The sequence below is a fragment of the Ixodes scapularis genome, unplaced genomic scaffold, assembly GCF_016920785.2.
Source record: "Ixodes scapularis isolate PalLabHiFi unplaced genomic scaffold, ASM1692078v2 PGA_scaffold11__112_contigs__length_91849675, whole genome shotgun sequence".
NCBI classification, from domain to species: Eukaryota; Metazoa; Arthropoda; class Arachnida; order Ixodida; family Ixodidae; genus Ixodes; species Ixodes scapularis.
In genome coordinates this window covers 49,330,575-49,346,425 of record NW_024609837.1, presented here as the reverse complement: position 1 = coordinate 49,346,425, position 15,851 = coordinate 49,330,575, and the positions used below count along the sequence as shown (strand labels likewise).

The window sequence follows — 15,851 nt, the reverse complement described above, 5'->3', positions numbered from 1 at the left end:
GCACTTATTACTAATAAAATCCCAAATCATTTAAAAGGTTTCTTATACCGAAACTTGCTTACATACCAGAGAAATATATTACAAGACCTCTCATCTTGAATGCCCAACGTGTGTGTGGTCTGTCATTAAAGCTTATACGGAATATGTTGCAGTGTTGGCCATGAACTTTTAATCAAGTTTCGCTGAAGGATTAATTGAAAGTAGCCTTGGTGAGTAGAACAATGCAAACACAAGTGCTATTAAAAAGGACCTTGTCGAGCTTGGTTCCGCTGCTCCGCAATTTGGAAACCTGCCCGAACCATGCGACCGAAACGGAGACTCAAAGCATCTCGATTTCAAAACCCGAATGGCGCAAATGACACCTTGTGGAGACAGGTTTCACCCCGAGGCGTTCGTTAGGAAGAGTGATCCTTTTCAAACAGAAATTCGGTTAAGCGAAGCGTATTCACTGTGGAAGCAACTTTCTTTGGATCGTGATAATTGGGGATAGTATTTTGTCCATGCAAAGTATCCATGAATTCATTATAGGACGTTTTGTATCTTCCTATAGGCAACCTAGATTATGAAATATTTTTTTTTTCTGATTTCAAATTCAGTTGTTGTTAAAAGCAACCTGAATGGGCTTTTTTTTAGGAAACAAACTCGGATCGCCTTCATTCAACCTCCACCCTATCGAATATCGAGATTTTTTTTTTCTTTTTAGTCTGGTGCGTGCAGACTGCATAATATCATTTTTAAGGTACAGTTGATGGCCCTGCTACCCGGAGCATGATGTCACAAAAGGAGTTTTTGAAATCTCCGCCCTCGCGCATCTTCAGCGCATATCAAAGCAATGCACGCACACCCGATATTTTTAAGGAGCGCAGAAAAAGACGTCAAGACTGATTCTAGTGCGAGTGAATATACCTGGCAAGCTTGCGATTGCATACGTGGCCCTCGAGCGACACGCGCTTGGCGGCCGACAGATCTTCTTATGTAACGACTGGTTGGAGTTTTCGCGTGTTTCGTCGTGGTTAGGTTCATCGTCGGGCAGACCAAAATTGATATGCAAATTCACGGTATGAAACTACATTAGGATCCACCTCTATCTCATTTTTTTAAACAAGTGTTTCAGCTTTTTTATCAGGAATATTTCAGGGGCACAGATTCGAGCCCAAGCTGATGATGACGCCCTTTGCTTTACTAAACAATACTTAGGTTGTTTTTTTTTCGAAAATGCCAAACGTCGAACCGCATCCAGAGATATAAAAGAATCTAGACTCCTCATATGTATATTGTCCAAATAGTTTGCAAAATTTGATTTCATACTGAATTTGATGGAGATAATTTTAACGCACAGTCACGCATAATAAATACCCTACTGTTCAAATAAATGCTAACAAAACGACTCGTGTACTTTCACACAGAAACAATCATTCAGTACACTTCTGCAATGTTTATTTTAGCACTGCAGACATTGTGTATTAAACTTTCAAGGATAGAAAAAGATGCGTCAGCATGAAAAATTTCAATGTTTTGTTGAGAGAGGAAGATGTTCTTTATTGTTAGAGCCATGCGATTAGTGTTTTGAAATCCAAAAGCCACGCCCAGTGACATCTTTTTTAGTGCAAGGGAAAGCCAAAAAATCCACTTCATACCGTCTCACTTTGTAGTGTTCAATATGTTGGCAGAAGTAAATGTCTCTAATTGTTATTTCTCCCATCCCTGCTGAAAATGTATACACATTCTAGCCTAATAAGGTCGACAGCCGGGGAAGAGTGGTGATTGGCTACCAGCTATATTTTAAATGTTCTCGACTATGTCATAGCTACATGATGAATGAAGGGCCCTGATTAAAATTTGTGAACAGAGTTTTCCGTTTACGTTAGCCTTGTTTTGATTTTGATAACAAAAACACCACGTGTTAAACAAAACAAGAAGATACTAAAGCATTTTTTTTCAGATTCACATTTTACCTAAAAACCGAGTATAATTTTTCACTATCTGTTATATCTGTTTCTGAAAATTTGCAATCGAGATAGCGGAAAAGGAATAATTTTTTAGAAACGTGAAATTTGGATAGAATCCAGATAGATTTCCTGTTCCTAGAAAATTGCAATCAAGATTGCAGAAAAAAAAATTTTTTTTTAAACGTAAAATCTGGATATAGAAATTAGATAGATTTCCTGCTCCATGATCGAGATAGCTAAAATTTATTCTGGATTTTTCGGTATGGAGTATCATTATTTTTTTCCAAATACGGTATATATCGAACAGAAACCTGCAGCACGCCAGGCAGCGTGACTGCCTTTCATTTTCAACAGAAGGTTGCTTAACGCCGACAGACCTCCTACGTTTTCTTAGACAGGTGCGATTAATCAAGAATATCCACACTTGTTTGCGATAATAAATAGATGCAAGAAGATGCAATTTTAGCAGTCCGAATATTACTTTAGTATTTCACTCGATGTTCGCTATAGCTAAACAAAATCGATATAATAGTTGGTTCAAACAAGACCTTTTTTGTGTATTTGATTGATGAGGGTGCACGACTAACTTCACAAATCATATCATTCTTTTGATATATACCGACGTGGTTTCTAGGCAACTGGATATTGAAGGTGATTCAGGGTATCATTTACATATTAGAGTGATACTTTCAATGTACTTGTTTTTCTACCGAATGTTAAAAAAAATGTTGCACGATAAAAATATTTGTGCGTTTAATTTATTGTAGAGCACTTGAACAACAAAAAAAAAAATCGATGAATAAAAGCAAACGACGTGGCCCCGAAAACTCCGCCGAAACAATTATTCTCAGAAGTGATCGCATTCGTCTAGCGCCAGTCTCAAGAATGGAATATTATAAAAAATATCGTAGGAATCCAGGAAACTAATTTTTGCAGAAAATGCATTTGGTTAAATTTAATTCATCATGCTCGAACAAAACAATGAACAAAATTATTTATTTTTATCCGCCACATATTTTTTTTCACAAAGCACAAATTATGTTTGCGAAAGTGCAGACTTCACTAACTGATTCCTTAAAATATTTGTTTTTTTCACGTACTGTCTAAGATTGGACTTAGGTACCCTGCAATATAAATTTAAATCGTTTCAAATTACTTTTATTTTATTGATTGCTAAGGAAATGTCATTAATTGTTTAATTTCATTGTGCAGTTGTTTTATATATACGTGCTTAAGAGGCTGTGTATTTGTATTTAATTCGCTAAGCATTCCTGCGTATAGTTGTGTGAACGTTGGTGAACATTTGTATATATGTACTTCTAACTTCCTACAATAACTCTCTCTGGGAACTGAGGTTAAATTTATTAAATAAATATACCGCCACTTGCCGCTGTCCAGATAAATATGGCAAGTTCTTAAGGTGTCGTATGCATGCAATTATTTCTGGGACTTTTCGAGGAGAGGACGATTCCCGTCTTTAAAGTACATTCACAAATTTGGTTTTGTTAAATATGTATGACGAAATGATGTTTTCCCAACTCCGAAGAAATACTGGAAGGGATATTTACTCTCACCAGAAACGTGAGCAGACGACGCATCTCTACGTTTGTTTTGGGGGTGGCTTTCCCCTATAGCTTTTTGAACTCCCGCTGCATCTCGCTCGGTCACAGCAGGCGAGGAGGCTTAGAATATCAGGAGAGCGAAATTAATCATAATGGAGCACCTGAGACTGTGGTGCGGAAAAATTAAAATTTCAGGTTGAAGAAAAAGACAGCAGAGAATAACGTCACAATGATTTGGGACATTACTTTTTGTCTTTACCTTTGCCTTGAAAGTTCTTTTTTCGGACGACAGTGTCACGTGTCACATTATGATTAATTATCACCAGGTCGCTTGGGCACTTACTGTTTGTTTCAATAAGGAGAGGACACTCCACTATGAGAGGAAGCTACGGGACTGAGGCCATGTTCACTCCTAGTGCATTTAACCCCCATCGGTGCAACAATCCAGTGCAAGCGGCGCCAAATTCAGAAGACGGACTTCTGAATTTGGCTACATTCCAGAAATTAACTACTCTGTGGCCACTTGGCTTTATCATATAGTATTCGCCGTTGTTTTTGAAAATAGGTCATGTCCTCCTGATTATCCCTGGGCGATTCATATTAGTTAACAAAATCACTGTTTAGCGGAATGAAAGGGCATCATTAAAGATTATTTTAAAATACTTGTAATTTACTTTGAAAGTACATTGTATTTATAGTAATTTACTTCAAGTACATTGCACCTAGTGTACTTACTACTTTACTTGAAGTACATTATTTCTCATTAACTTTGTACTTTAGTTGAAGTACTTTATAACTGTACTTAATTCAACACTGGTGAAAAGTAAGTTGTTCGTTTCGTTTAAACTATTTTGGAAACAATGTGATGCGTTTCTTACTATATACAAAATATTTTACACAACAGTATTTATGGCTGGACATCAATAGACCTTCATTTGAACAACGAATATCCAGAATTAGGTTATAATTTTCAAATCTGCAATAAAAAACGCCCTCAATAAGCAAGGGCACGGAGAAGACGACGTATGGAATAAGTCTGTTGGATATGCTCCGACTTCTGCTGTATGAAAGGTTAAGCGCAAACCACCTGGTTTGCTCTAACCAGCGCAAAAAAGAGAGTTGACCCTCGCATGTTGAAGTTTAGGCTGGTGTTCAAGCATTTCAGATTTTTGCTGTCATCATACAAGATAACAACTGCCTTTCTGGCCGTAAGCCGTTCTTTGCCAACGCGGCCCTGACCGTTTGAAGGACACGTATGTGGGTCAGTACTGCCATTACGCCAGCCGGCTCTGAAACGAGATGCCAGGAGATATCATGATGCCAAAATATCACATCTCAGAGACTACATCAGTATGTCCCTCTGCGTGCGAGCGTCATAATCAATGGTGTCATTCCCTGCTGAAATCTCAAGGAGCTCGTCTGACACGAGATATCTCTGAAAGCGTGTAGTGTAGCGTGGTCTAGTCTTGAAAAGAGGAGAAAGGCGATAGCACATGACCGAATTCACTAGGTCACCAAAACGCTGGTGTCGTGCGTCTCTGACTGCCTTTCACGCGCTTTCCAAGGCAATACAGTTACAAGGAAGCTTGCGTATCAAGAACCACTTTTATTACAAATGAAACGCTCTACTTTCTGAGAAAAAACATCAAAAGAGGAGTTCGCGAATGAGTTATGGTTTCTACATGGCATTTAATTGAGCTGATAATGTACAAGCATCTTCCTTTGGTGATCTCCATAGGTGCTTTTATTAGCTTGTAGGAAATGGACAATTTGGGGGAAACGCGTTTTCTTGGATATATGCTTTCGTTCTTAAACTGTGCAATAAAATATTCTTTATGTACTAAAGTTAGCATAAAACGTTTCTAGTGTTATAAAATAAAAAATGATGTCCATAGTTTCAGAAGACTACACCCAGGAGGACAAAAAAATTCACATATTTTGGCGTGACTAAAGAGGATATCTTTCCTATGTTTTTTTATGCGGTGCAGCGCAGCACAGGCCACGATGCTGTACAGTGGAGTTTTATCTATGTACTGCCAGAAAATAATATAGGACTACTTCTTCCTGTGTGTATCCGTCTATCGTGGAGAGGCCAGTAAACGAAGGTCCCTCATTTGACTGATATTTTAACTTATTTTTCATATGTGCATCATAAATGGATGTGATCAAATAGAATCTGTCTTTTCCGGAAACCGGTGTTTGTCTTTATGGATTCGAGGGATTTGGTGGTCACCGTGTACTCAATGAAAATATAGAATAGGAGCGCCACTATCATTAGAGTATTCGAACGATCAGATCTGAACCATAGACATCCTTCTATGGAGTCATGCAAAGCAAAGTTGTATATTTCTGCGATGCACTGTTAGTTTGTTCCGTGCAAAGTAACTCGACTTCCTTTTGTCAAAGCTTCGGCTTTACTTTTAAGAAAGTTACCTAGAATGAAACTATAATCCAAATCTTACGCACCGATTTTGCATTGCTGGTTTCCCCCGGCCGAAACACATTACGGGGCAAACACATTTGGGTTTAATTTATAGTGTTAGCGTCTGTATTGTCAATTAAGCTAGAAAAAAAAAGATAGAAGTGATACTGAAAGAAAAGTTTATATAATCTTATAGAAATATAGAATATTGGAAGCGATAATAATACTTGAAACGGGGATCCGTTTCAAGTATTATTATCGCTTCCGAGAAAGACAAACTGCGACAAGTGTTTACGGTACACCAGATCGCTTCCGGAAACACGCGTGGATTGCACATTGTAAATGTTGATTTGCAACTAACCGTAGATTCGTGAAGTGCCGCTAAATAAAGAGTGCTAATACACCGTTGCAGTTCACACTGTACCAGCCAATCCCTTCAATACTCTTAAGTCAAATTCCACCCGATTGTTCATGCAGTTTTCGAATTTAAATTTTGAGGAATTACATAATTATTGTAATGCGTGGGTGTTCATTGTCATGTCTAGGTCACCTCACTTCACGTATGAACATCCAAAATCTTTCCCGCTCCGTACAGGTCCTCCCTTTGATATTGCACACGCGTTTATCCTTCTACTAGAACCGCAACCTTTGTGGCTCATGTTTCTACTTGAGAACAAAGATCACAGGCAAAATGTTCAGTTGGGCTAGTTGGTTCATCACTGTATAGAAGCGCCGAAGAACAGGGATAGAGTGAAGGAGGTAGCGACAACACGGAGCGTTCCGGGCTGTCCTTACATCCTTCACTTCTCTCTTTTTTTTCTAACTCCATTAACAATACAGACCCTGTCCTTCGGTGCTTCTATCCAATCACAGACACGGCAGTTGGACACCTTGGTACATTATGAATATATCAGTAATGTGTATTGCGAACGACACGCTTATAGTATGTATCAAAGTGTGTAAGAAGCATCTGCCAATGATTTAAATACTTGGCATCAATATCGTTTTAATACAAGATACATTTTGGCCCTGGAGCATATCATGACCTTTGTGAACGCGCTCAGTATCCCGCTAAGAGAACAGGTGACGTCGTTGTGTCTATAGCGCTATAGCATTTGCACAAAGAGTCATAGTGCTTCACAGTTTCAGTTCAAAAATAAACGAGGAGCTGTATGAAAACGTATTGCCACCACTCAACCCCTTTTTAATATATATATATATATATATATATATATATATATATATATATATATATATATATATATATATATATATAAGTAAACAATACGTGCTGTCGGAGTTACTAATTCGATGTTTATTACGACGTTTTGAGCGGGAACCGCTCTTCGTCAGGTTACGTTGCAGGGGCTACTGGCGTCGGTTGCCTCTGCCACCTTACTCAATCAAAACAAAATTACCCTTTTTATTGCTGTCACGTACGCAAAATAAAAAAAAGATATATTTTTCGTTTTTGAATAAATCTTGAACATTCAAGGCACAAATAATCTCTCCGATATAAGTGGCATGCAGTTTGCCGGTCCTTGTATCATTTAAGTCCAGTCTTTCTTAAACTTACACCATCTCTAAAACAAATATAAAACCACTTGAGATATTTACCTCTATCAAGACAAAGTAGATACAGTTCTTTATTCATTTAGCAGGACGCATACCCTTATGTGAGAAATGTTCGTAACCTGAACAGTCCATCGACAAAATGGTACTAGTGCCATGGTCGACGTGTCGAACTTAATACAAAATAGACAAGAACTGGAACTGACATTTGGATGGCGGAATAATTACATTCATATAATTAAATGCCTTCATTTTCCAGAACTTTGTGACAACCCTAGCCTGGATAAGGCACTATAATATTCGGAGTACATTCTCGGTATCATATTTTAGCCGTGTCAAGTGCGTATCTGTTGGAGGTTCAGAAAATTGTAGTCTACGCACAACCGCACAATCATATTCTCGTTGCTAAGTGATCACTAAGGACTCAGAAAATACGAATGAGAAAATTAGCATACAATGTAAATTTTCAAATAGATTGCACACTTTACAATTTTGTAGAGGTTATAAATTTTTTGACGATGAGTTACAGTGCGTAAAAAAACTCAGTGATATATAAAGTGGCTAATTTGATTTAAGGATAATAGGCAGGAATGCAGAACACATTACACAAATGACAACTAATTATTGACTAACGGATTTAGCGAGGTGTTTACTGATATGTTACAACCACTTCCACTCTTGAATCCTTACTTCGAGTTACCTTCTATACATGATTCTACTAAAATCGTTGAAATCGCTGGTGAATCCTACCCAATAGAATGATGTAAAAACCCTTAACTAGCTTGACTTTCACTCAATAGCAATTCAGTGTGTGAGGAACTTCCTTTTTCTCAATAAGTTTATTCTCTTTTTATAGTATTTGTAGTCTGCCCATTGCTACACGCTTAGGAATAACTCTATAATCTTCTGGAAGCAAAGTCCGCACAAGGCTCGTACTCAAGATCGTCCAGAAATATTCAACAGTGCTTCAGACTAGGGCTGCTTTTAGTACCATACAAATCACACAAGCTTCCACAAAAGCACGCCGACACGTGACATTCCAAACCGCTCCGATCCACCACGTGCGTTTTCTCCGCAACGTGTAGATATCGTCCCTTGCACGAATCTAGCGACAAAACAGACCACCCTGGAGCAAGTAAAGAAAAAAGTCACTCACGGCGTGGCGGCGAAGCTGGGGCGTGAAGCGCCGGGGACGACGACAAAAAAACCAAGCACTCTTCCTTTCCTTCTTCCAGGGAGCAGCCAGACACACACAGAAGGGCACCAAGTCTCCGAGCTCGACTGATCCGGCGGCCTCACACCGACCGACTGTAATAACAAGCCGAGCCGGATGCGAGAGAGCCGGACGTCTCGTCACATGACGCAGTGCCAGCCAATCGCGTCGCGCCGATCGACCCGTGACGTCACGTTTGCGCGTTGGATGGGAGGTTTCGTTCGGAGGAACACGTCAGGGACCGCTGTTGGAAGTGTCCTAGGCGTGGTGTTGGGAAAGAAAAACAAGAGCGACGGGAACGTGGGGGGCTCGAGGTACTGGCTGGCTCGATAATAAAACAAAGAATCAAATAAATAGGAAGGTAAAAGGAAAGTCCGACCAAGTTTACGGGTTATTTCGTTTGGGGACCCTTGTTTGAACTCGGCATGTAGTTTTAAGTCGATTTTTGTTATGCGTTCTTTGTTGTTGTTTTTTGTTTTTTTTAGCGTTCTTCGAGTGTATCTGTTTATGTTTTTTGTAAGTGCGATGCGAACTTGGAGGGGTATGCCGACTCGGTGGGAAAACTCGATGTGGTTTTCTGGGCGCCGTGGAAATTGCCGGGTGGAAACTAGATTCCAAGGAATTTCGCTACTGCCAGAACTCGCGCAGTTTTTTCGGTTGTGTTCGCTGTTACCTGTTTTTTTTTCTCGGTTGCATTTCGAAAGGCTACCGTAAGGCTTTGCTATTTTTAGTGCAGCAGCTTTTTTTGTGTGTGTGTGTTTGGAACTTCTTTCGGTGAATGGTAGCTTTATGGCAGTGCAGGTTTACTCCTTGTAAATGAGAACTTGCATGTGCTACTCCTTCTCTTATGTCGATGGTTGCAGGTACTGAGATATATCTCCCTGTTTTCTAACGTGGCATACTCGGAAAAACATTTTGTTTTTGTGATGGTTGGAACATTTTTTTCGTTGCTTGCCAGACCTCTTGCTCTTCCCATATTTATGAACGTTGCATCCATTTCTGGGTTGGCGAATATGAACAGAGTTTCATTTCCGTAAATAATAAATCTCACGGCGCCTCTCAGATGCAATAGTTTTACTTGAAATACTCTGTTGCATATCTACTTCACGTTGGTAACCCGGCTTTTATTATAACATTTCCGTTTTATTGATATTTTGTTTTTGTTATAAGCGAGTGTATCTTCAAAACGAGATTCGTTTGTAGACCCAGGCTTGATTGGACACGAGCCGGCAGATCTTCCATTTTGTTGTTGCTTATATTATGTCCACAACCTCCACCTTACTAAAAGAAGTAGTTGTTTATTCTAGGTCGGTGACGGATGCTTACGTTCTTGTTGAACATTGGTCTAGAGAGGCGGGTAAGGGACATGGTGAAATTTATTTATTCAATAAACCTTTTTTCAAGTGAAAGAAAAATCGGTAATGATGTAGCCGCATTGCAACAACTATATTCGGCACCTCTAATAATAGCCTCTCTTGCATTATTTTTTAAAAAAGGTCCCTAAATTTTAAAAGAATCTTTATTCTAGTGCGGGAAACCGTTCGGAATATTAGAAACAGGATGGGCGTGAAATATGTTTAGGTGTGTTTTGTATTTGTTACGAGAACATTTTTGTCTTTGCAAGAAAGGAGATTGCCCTTGCTCGACTTGTCATGGTGCAACGATAGATTCTAAAGGATTAAATTTGATTTCAATCTAGTAAGGAATTTTTACCGACAGAGCGTTCCGTCGTTAGAATTTATTTATGATTGCATACGGTGATTTACAGTGAAGTTCAATCTAAGAAAAAATAAGCCCACAGATAACTCGAGGAAATTCACCAAACTATAGTGAAGTATAAGTTGCGTTGTATAATAAGACAACTGGTCACTTACGTGTTTTTGTCTTTGTCTTCCTGGCATATGGTGAATTTAAACTAAGTTTACTATTCTCAGTTTTCCCCACATTAGGATCTACCCCTCTAAGTTCACACATTTTTTTTACCAAACCTTTTTCCCTGATAGGCTTCATAAAGCCACGAAAAGGCGAATTGATGGATTTTGCTTCCGACATCAGAACAAAGATCAGCATTCAATTTTTACTATTAGATGATTAACCGCACTGTTACCTTATTATCAAAGTGCATAAACTCATTGGGCACGTTCATGTTTCGCTGATAATACCGTATAATTAGCATGGCTTCGAAATGATCGTGGCCCTAGTTGCTTGCGATGTCTTCAGGTCGTTTGGATATATATTGGAAAATATATTGGAAAAAAGAAAAAAAACATATGGCTGGATATTTCGCTGGGGTTGAACATCGCAACAGAAAGAGGTGAAACATTGCAGAATTGCATTAAGTTACTGTAGCCTACACGGCGATCTCGTAATGGTTAGGAACACTACAAATGACCTGGTTGTCTTCTTTAATTAGAAATTGGGTATTACCAAGGAAATACAAAATGAAATTAGGGGGACATCCCAAGGTGTTCATGATGTTGGTTCCTTAATTTTGATGTTGCCTTTTTGTGTGCTTGCGATCGTGTCTCGAGCTAGTATATCTGACCAAAATATAGAATATGCTTCGGTAGACTGTCCGTACGTCATGCAATCCCTTGCAATTGTTTAAACTTCAAAGTTGCACTTCTTCGAAGCTCAGCCCACGTGTTATTTGCGACAGTGATTTGAATGATTGGCCAATCTACAATTTTGGTTTTTCAGAATGCTTTCCTGAGTTTTATAATGTACGTCAATAACCTATACACGTAACACTGAATGCCGAGGTTAATAAATTAATAACGCGATAATTGCTATGAAGGTGGGAGGCAACATGGGCAACTTGCAAATAAAGACCACTCACTTTTATCTAAAGATGAATTCTGGCGTCTGACATTGAGCACGGTTTGACCATTCATGAAGTCAGGCTCAAAAGTAGACATCACTAAGATGCCAGAATGTTCTCCGTTGCCTTTCGTTAATCTCATTTTCTAGACTGAAGTTTGGTATAGATATATAAGCTTTTCATCTGAGGAGTTGATTGGTGTCTATATTTAAGAATCACTTTTTTTGTGGAAAGTCCTTGGCTTGTTCAATACATGTATGTGTGATACAACTGGATACAAGGTCAGTCATGAAAAACAAATTGGCAAGGAGTGCGTTTCTTCTTAGACGCATGTAGTCAACATCTCTAAGGGCCGGTTGCACCAACGCCGCTTAGCGCTAAGCGGAGCTTAGCCGGGAACTTAAGCTAAGTTTCGGTTTCGTTCGGTTGCACCAAACTCGCTTATCGCTAAACCTAGCACTAAACTACGCTTAACTTAAGCGCTCAACATTGGGCGCTTTGCTTTTGGTTGTTTCTTAATCCTGGATTAAAAACATGGCGGCTGGTTTGTCGCGGTCGACGCGGTGGACGAAATTGGTTGTGCAAAGTGTTTTAGGCTACATCAGCGTGAAAGTCTCGACAAAATGACCTTCGATTGTGACAAGGATGCAAAATATTGTCGCGTGAAGTGTTTATCGACCCCTGTTTTCAAGTTGGCTCTCCACTCTCAGGGCGTGTTAGCCCTAACCGAGATACGTACGGAGTTGTGTGTCTGTGGGGCTCACGGGGCTCACGTCTGTCTTCCCGTTGGTTCTTCTGTCAACGAGCTTATTCGTATGTACTTACTAATTTTCGCATAACCGTAACGTATTGTTATTTACCACCTTGTTTATTTACACTTGCAGCGCGTATCCTTCAATTTGATCAGCGCGTTGAAACATGACCTCGGCGATCAGCTGATTGTCGACACCTCTGCCGTTCGCATTAGATTCCGGCGCTTTTAAGTAATAAAACAACGAAAATTCAATTTCTTTCGTTTTCTGAGTTTTGAGGCAATCTTCAGTGAATTTTCCTAACCTCGCGAGTAGAATCTTGGCTTCAGAAAACTGTATCGTTCCATAACCATAACTTTTTTGGTGATCGCGATTTTTTAGGAATATTTTGCTTTATATCTTTCATTCGTTGCGACGACAAATCGTAACGACTACTATGCTAGATTCGTTCATTGCTGTATCGGGGCAGGCTGGGGCAGGCGATGCGAAGAGACGACTGTTCTTATCGGCATGATGTGATGTACTAGTGGCAGTTTTTTTTTTTTTTCTGAACTCGACAGTGTGAAACTGAAGTCCGTTTGAGGCTACAGCGGATGTTCAACGACGGTACAGTGCAGTTCTGTCACCTTGCTGATAGCAACGAGTACCGTCGATGCAAGGTCTCGTGACCTGACCTCTCGACGACTTCTATTCGACGATTTCCGGGCATTTTCGCAGCTGCCGTGGCGAGTTCGTCACTGTTTGGAACTTCATCGGTCTCAGGTTTGACTTGATTTTAGTAGTCATCTTACCTGCCTACTTATATACATGATGTTTTGTCTTCAGCGATGTAGCGAGTAGAGTGTCCTTCTCGCGTTCGGTGAGATTTGGGGCCCCCGATGGCTCCTTCGCTTCAAAATGTGAGCACGAAAACTACTACCACTGTCAAAATAACCTGTTATCAACCGATATTAAACACACAATCACAGATGTAAAGAGCATTCGTGTTTATTTGAAGCTTTGACTTCTCTTATTGAAAGTTAAACGAAAAAATGATTGAATTTGGTGACCTTTAATTTGTTACTCACCGAAGAAATACAGCGAAAAGCAGACGCCGACGACGACTACTACGGCAGTTTTTTGTTTTTTCTTTTTTTGTTTACATCACGTGATTCCTCTCCACCAATCGTATTCGTCCCTCTGAGCGTTCCCTAGTTCGCTCTGTTTGTCCCTAGATTCCCTACGCAAATCCAGCGTTTAGCTAGGGGCGCGTCTGTAAAGCCGGCTTAACGTTGGTGCAACCGGAATTTAAACCCGTGCTTACCTAAGCTCGGTTTAGGGCGCTAAGCCGGCTTAGGAAAGCGCCGCTTTAGGTTAAGATAAGCGGCGTTGGTGCAACCGGCCCTAAGTGTGTCAAGCCCGTTTAAAAGTAACTGACACTAAGGGTTGGGGATTTAACAACATATCTCCGAAAAATTTATTTTTGAGGAATTGATAGCAGTCTTAGGTGTATGTCGAGAAATGTGATTAATTTACCGGTTAGAACAAATCGAAATAAAACATCTTTTTGTGTTGGATCCTCATGCATAAGATGACACTCAGAAGTGTCAGACTACAACTAGTTGTACGTGCTAAAGAATATAAGGAAATAAATATTTGAATAAAAAACGGGGAGGTGGATTCAAAGGGTTTGCGTTTGAGAAATTTGAGGCGAGTGTTTAGGTGACAGCCTGCTTCCGCAGACGCAAACTTCCTCCTCCGTCGCGACATGGCTGCCATCTCGAACGCCATACGTTTGCACTCGTCTGAAGGGTTACCTCGTAATATATGTGATTGTCTTTTCTCTAAGTTATTTTCTGCGAGAGTTTAGGATGTCAGTCTCTTGTGCAATCGAAACCATTTTCTCGAAAAAAACTGTTTCCAGGAAATGGTGTGTGCTTTAAAGTGCTGCCGTTTTAGAGTTTATATTTCACGTAACATTTTGTGACATCCTCGACCAAATTTAGCTTGGCTGCGCAAGAATCATGCTCTCTACCGAAAACATCCCATAGGAGCGTAGAAACGTTCTGGGAAATAATATCGATTACAAATGGGTCGTTTTAATTCTATGTGCTTTGTTTTCTGCAAAACATTTACTGAGACTACAATTGGTTTAAAACGTTGCAGTATAAATTTGTTTATTCCTAATATATAACCCGATGCTAGGCACAAATAAGAAAAAAAAAACCTTACAAGTGCACACACCGTCTCCAAGCTAGTTTCATAGCCCCGTTAAAGTACACATGCGCCTCTGAAACAGAGCTAACAAATATATTAATTATATTTTTGATAAATAATTCGCTTTTTGAGTCACCAGCACGAAGCCCACTACGCACAGGCTTCGCGAAGCTGATCGTCAGAAAACCGAGTAAGGTTTCAGAGGCGAGAACTCTGGCACTCACGATTTGAGGTTAACCACGTAAGCGGCAATTGCTCGTGCATCCAGGTGAGTCACACATTGTACACTAGTTGGTTACTGTAGGCACGGTGGTCTGGTAGTTTTATTATAAGCGGTGCATAAGCTGAAAGGGAAACGAAGGTTGCCTGCTTCGTTTCCCGTTTTCTAGAATGACTTCTGAAGAAAACAGTCAAAGAAATCATGCAGCACCCCTGTCATGTCGCGTAACCTTAGCGAACCTTCCTTCTTCAAAAGAGAGCGAACGTCAAATCGGAAGTTTCTATACTCTGAAAACTATGTTTTGTGATGTCTAATTTTGCCCGATTCAAGTACTCTCTAGCATGGTAGACTCTATTTCGTAAAGAAAATATAAAATTTGTTTGACATACTTGGGTTTTCAAAATTTCGAGAGACGTCACTGCTGCCGAAAGAACGAAGGTTTGCGTTCATGAATCTAAGAATCCGCTTTTTTTTAATGTAAAAGTACTGTGTGTATTTGAGTACTTCTGCTCTAACTACTGAGCGCTTCCAACAACCTATGTACTGTCTAATCAGCCGATGAGTCTCAGTGAATCCTATATTATATTTCTCGTTGCCATAATACACTTCTAAATATTTGCGGGAACAGTTTTCTGTGAAGAAAAATTGTTGCCCCTGCTTTACGTACGCGAACAAAAGACAATCCTGAAACAAATGAAAATATTTGGCGAACCTATGGAAAACTATTTTACCTACATCAGTAAAACACGTCGGCCAAATAAATAAATTACTTATTACTATACTTCGCTTCACCGTACGTTGCCAAAGAGCAAACGGTACAGCGCCCTTGAGTGAATCAGAGCGACAAAGGGCGAAGTACGTGACAGCCCTTACCAAAGCTACAGAGACGAGAGCCTATCCCAAGAAGTTAGAGAAGCGGAGATAGGAGGGAATGGGCCTCTTACACGGACACTCGTCGGTGTGTCCCGGATGTCCTTTTTTTCCCCCTGGAATAATATAGCCCGTCACTCGCAAATCGCAAAGAAGCAACTTTCCACTTTCTCCAGCCCGTGTCTTTGACAGCACTGCGTGGAACTAGTGAGATAGACTGCACTCACGTGTCTCCCTCCGGCGCCCTTATTGGTTACCTGGGACCGCAGCCTTC

At 40.0% G+C, this 15,851-nt stretch overlaps 1 protein-coding gene across 6 annotated transcripts in view; it reads right to left on the bottom strand.

Moving 5' to 3' along the window:
* LOC8043417 (alpha-2-macroglobulin-like protein 1) overlaps positions 1-8,820 on the bottom strand; it is a 175,308-nt gene extending 166,488 nt beyond the window's left edge. For 4 of the 6 annotated variants that reach the window (XM_040502886.2, XM_029978569.4, XM_040502887.2 and 1 more), the window contains exon 1: positions 8,662-8,820. The gene's annotated coding sequence lies outside the window, so the exon portion shown is untranslated. The remainder of the gene's footprint in view (positions 1-8,661) is intronic. The other 2 variants (XM_040502890.2, XM_029978563.4) reach the window with 1 other exon arrangement.
* Between the last annotated feature and the right edge of the window lie 7,031 nt (positions 8,821-15,851).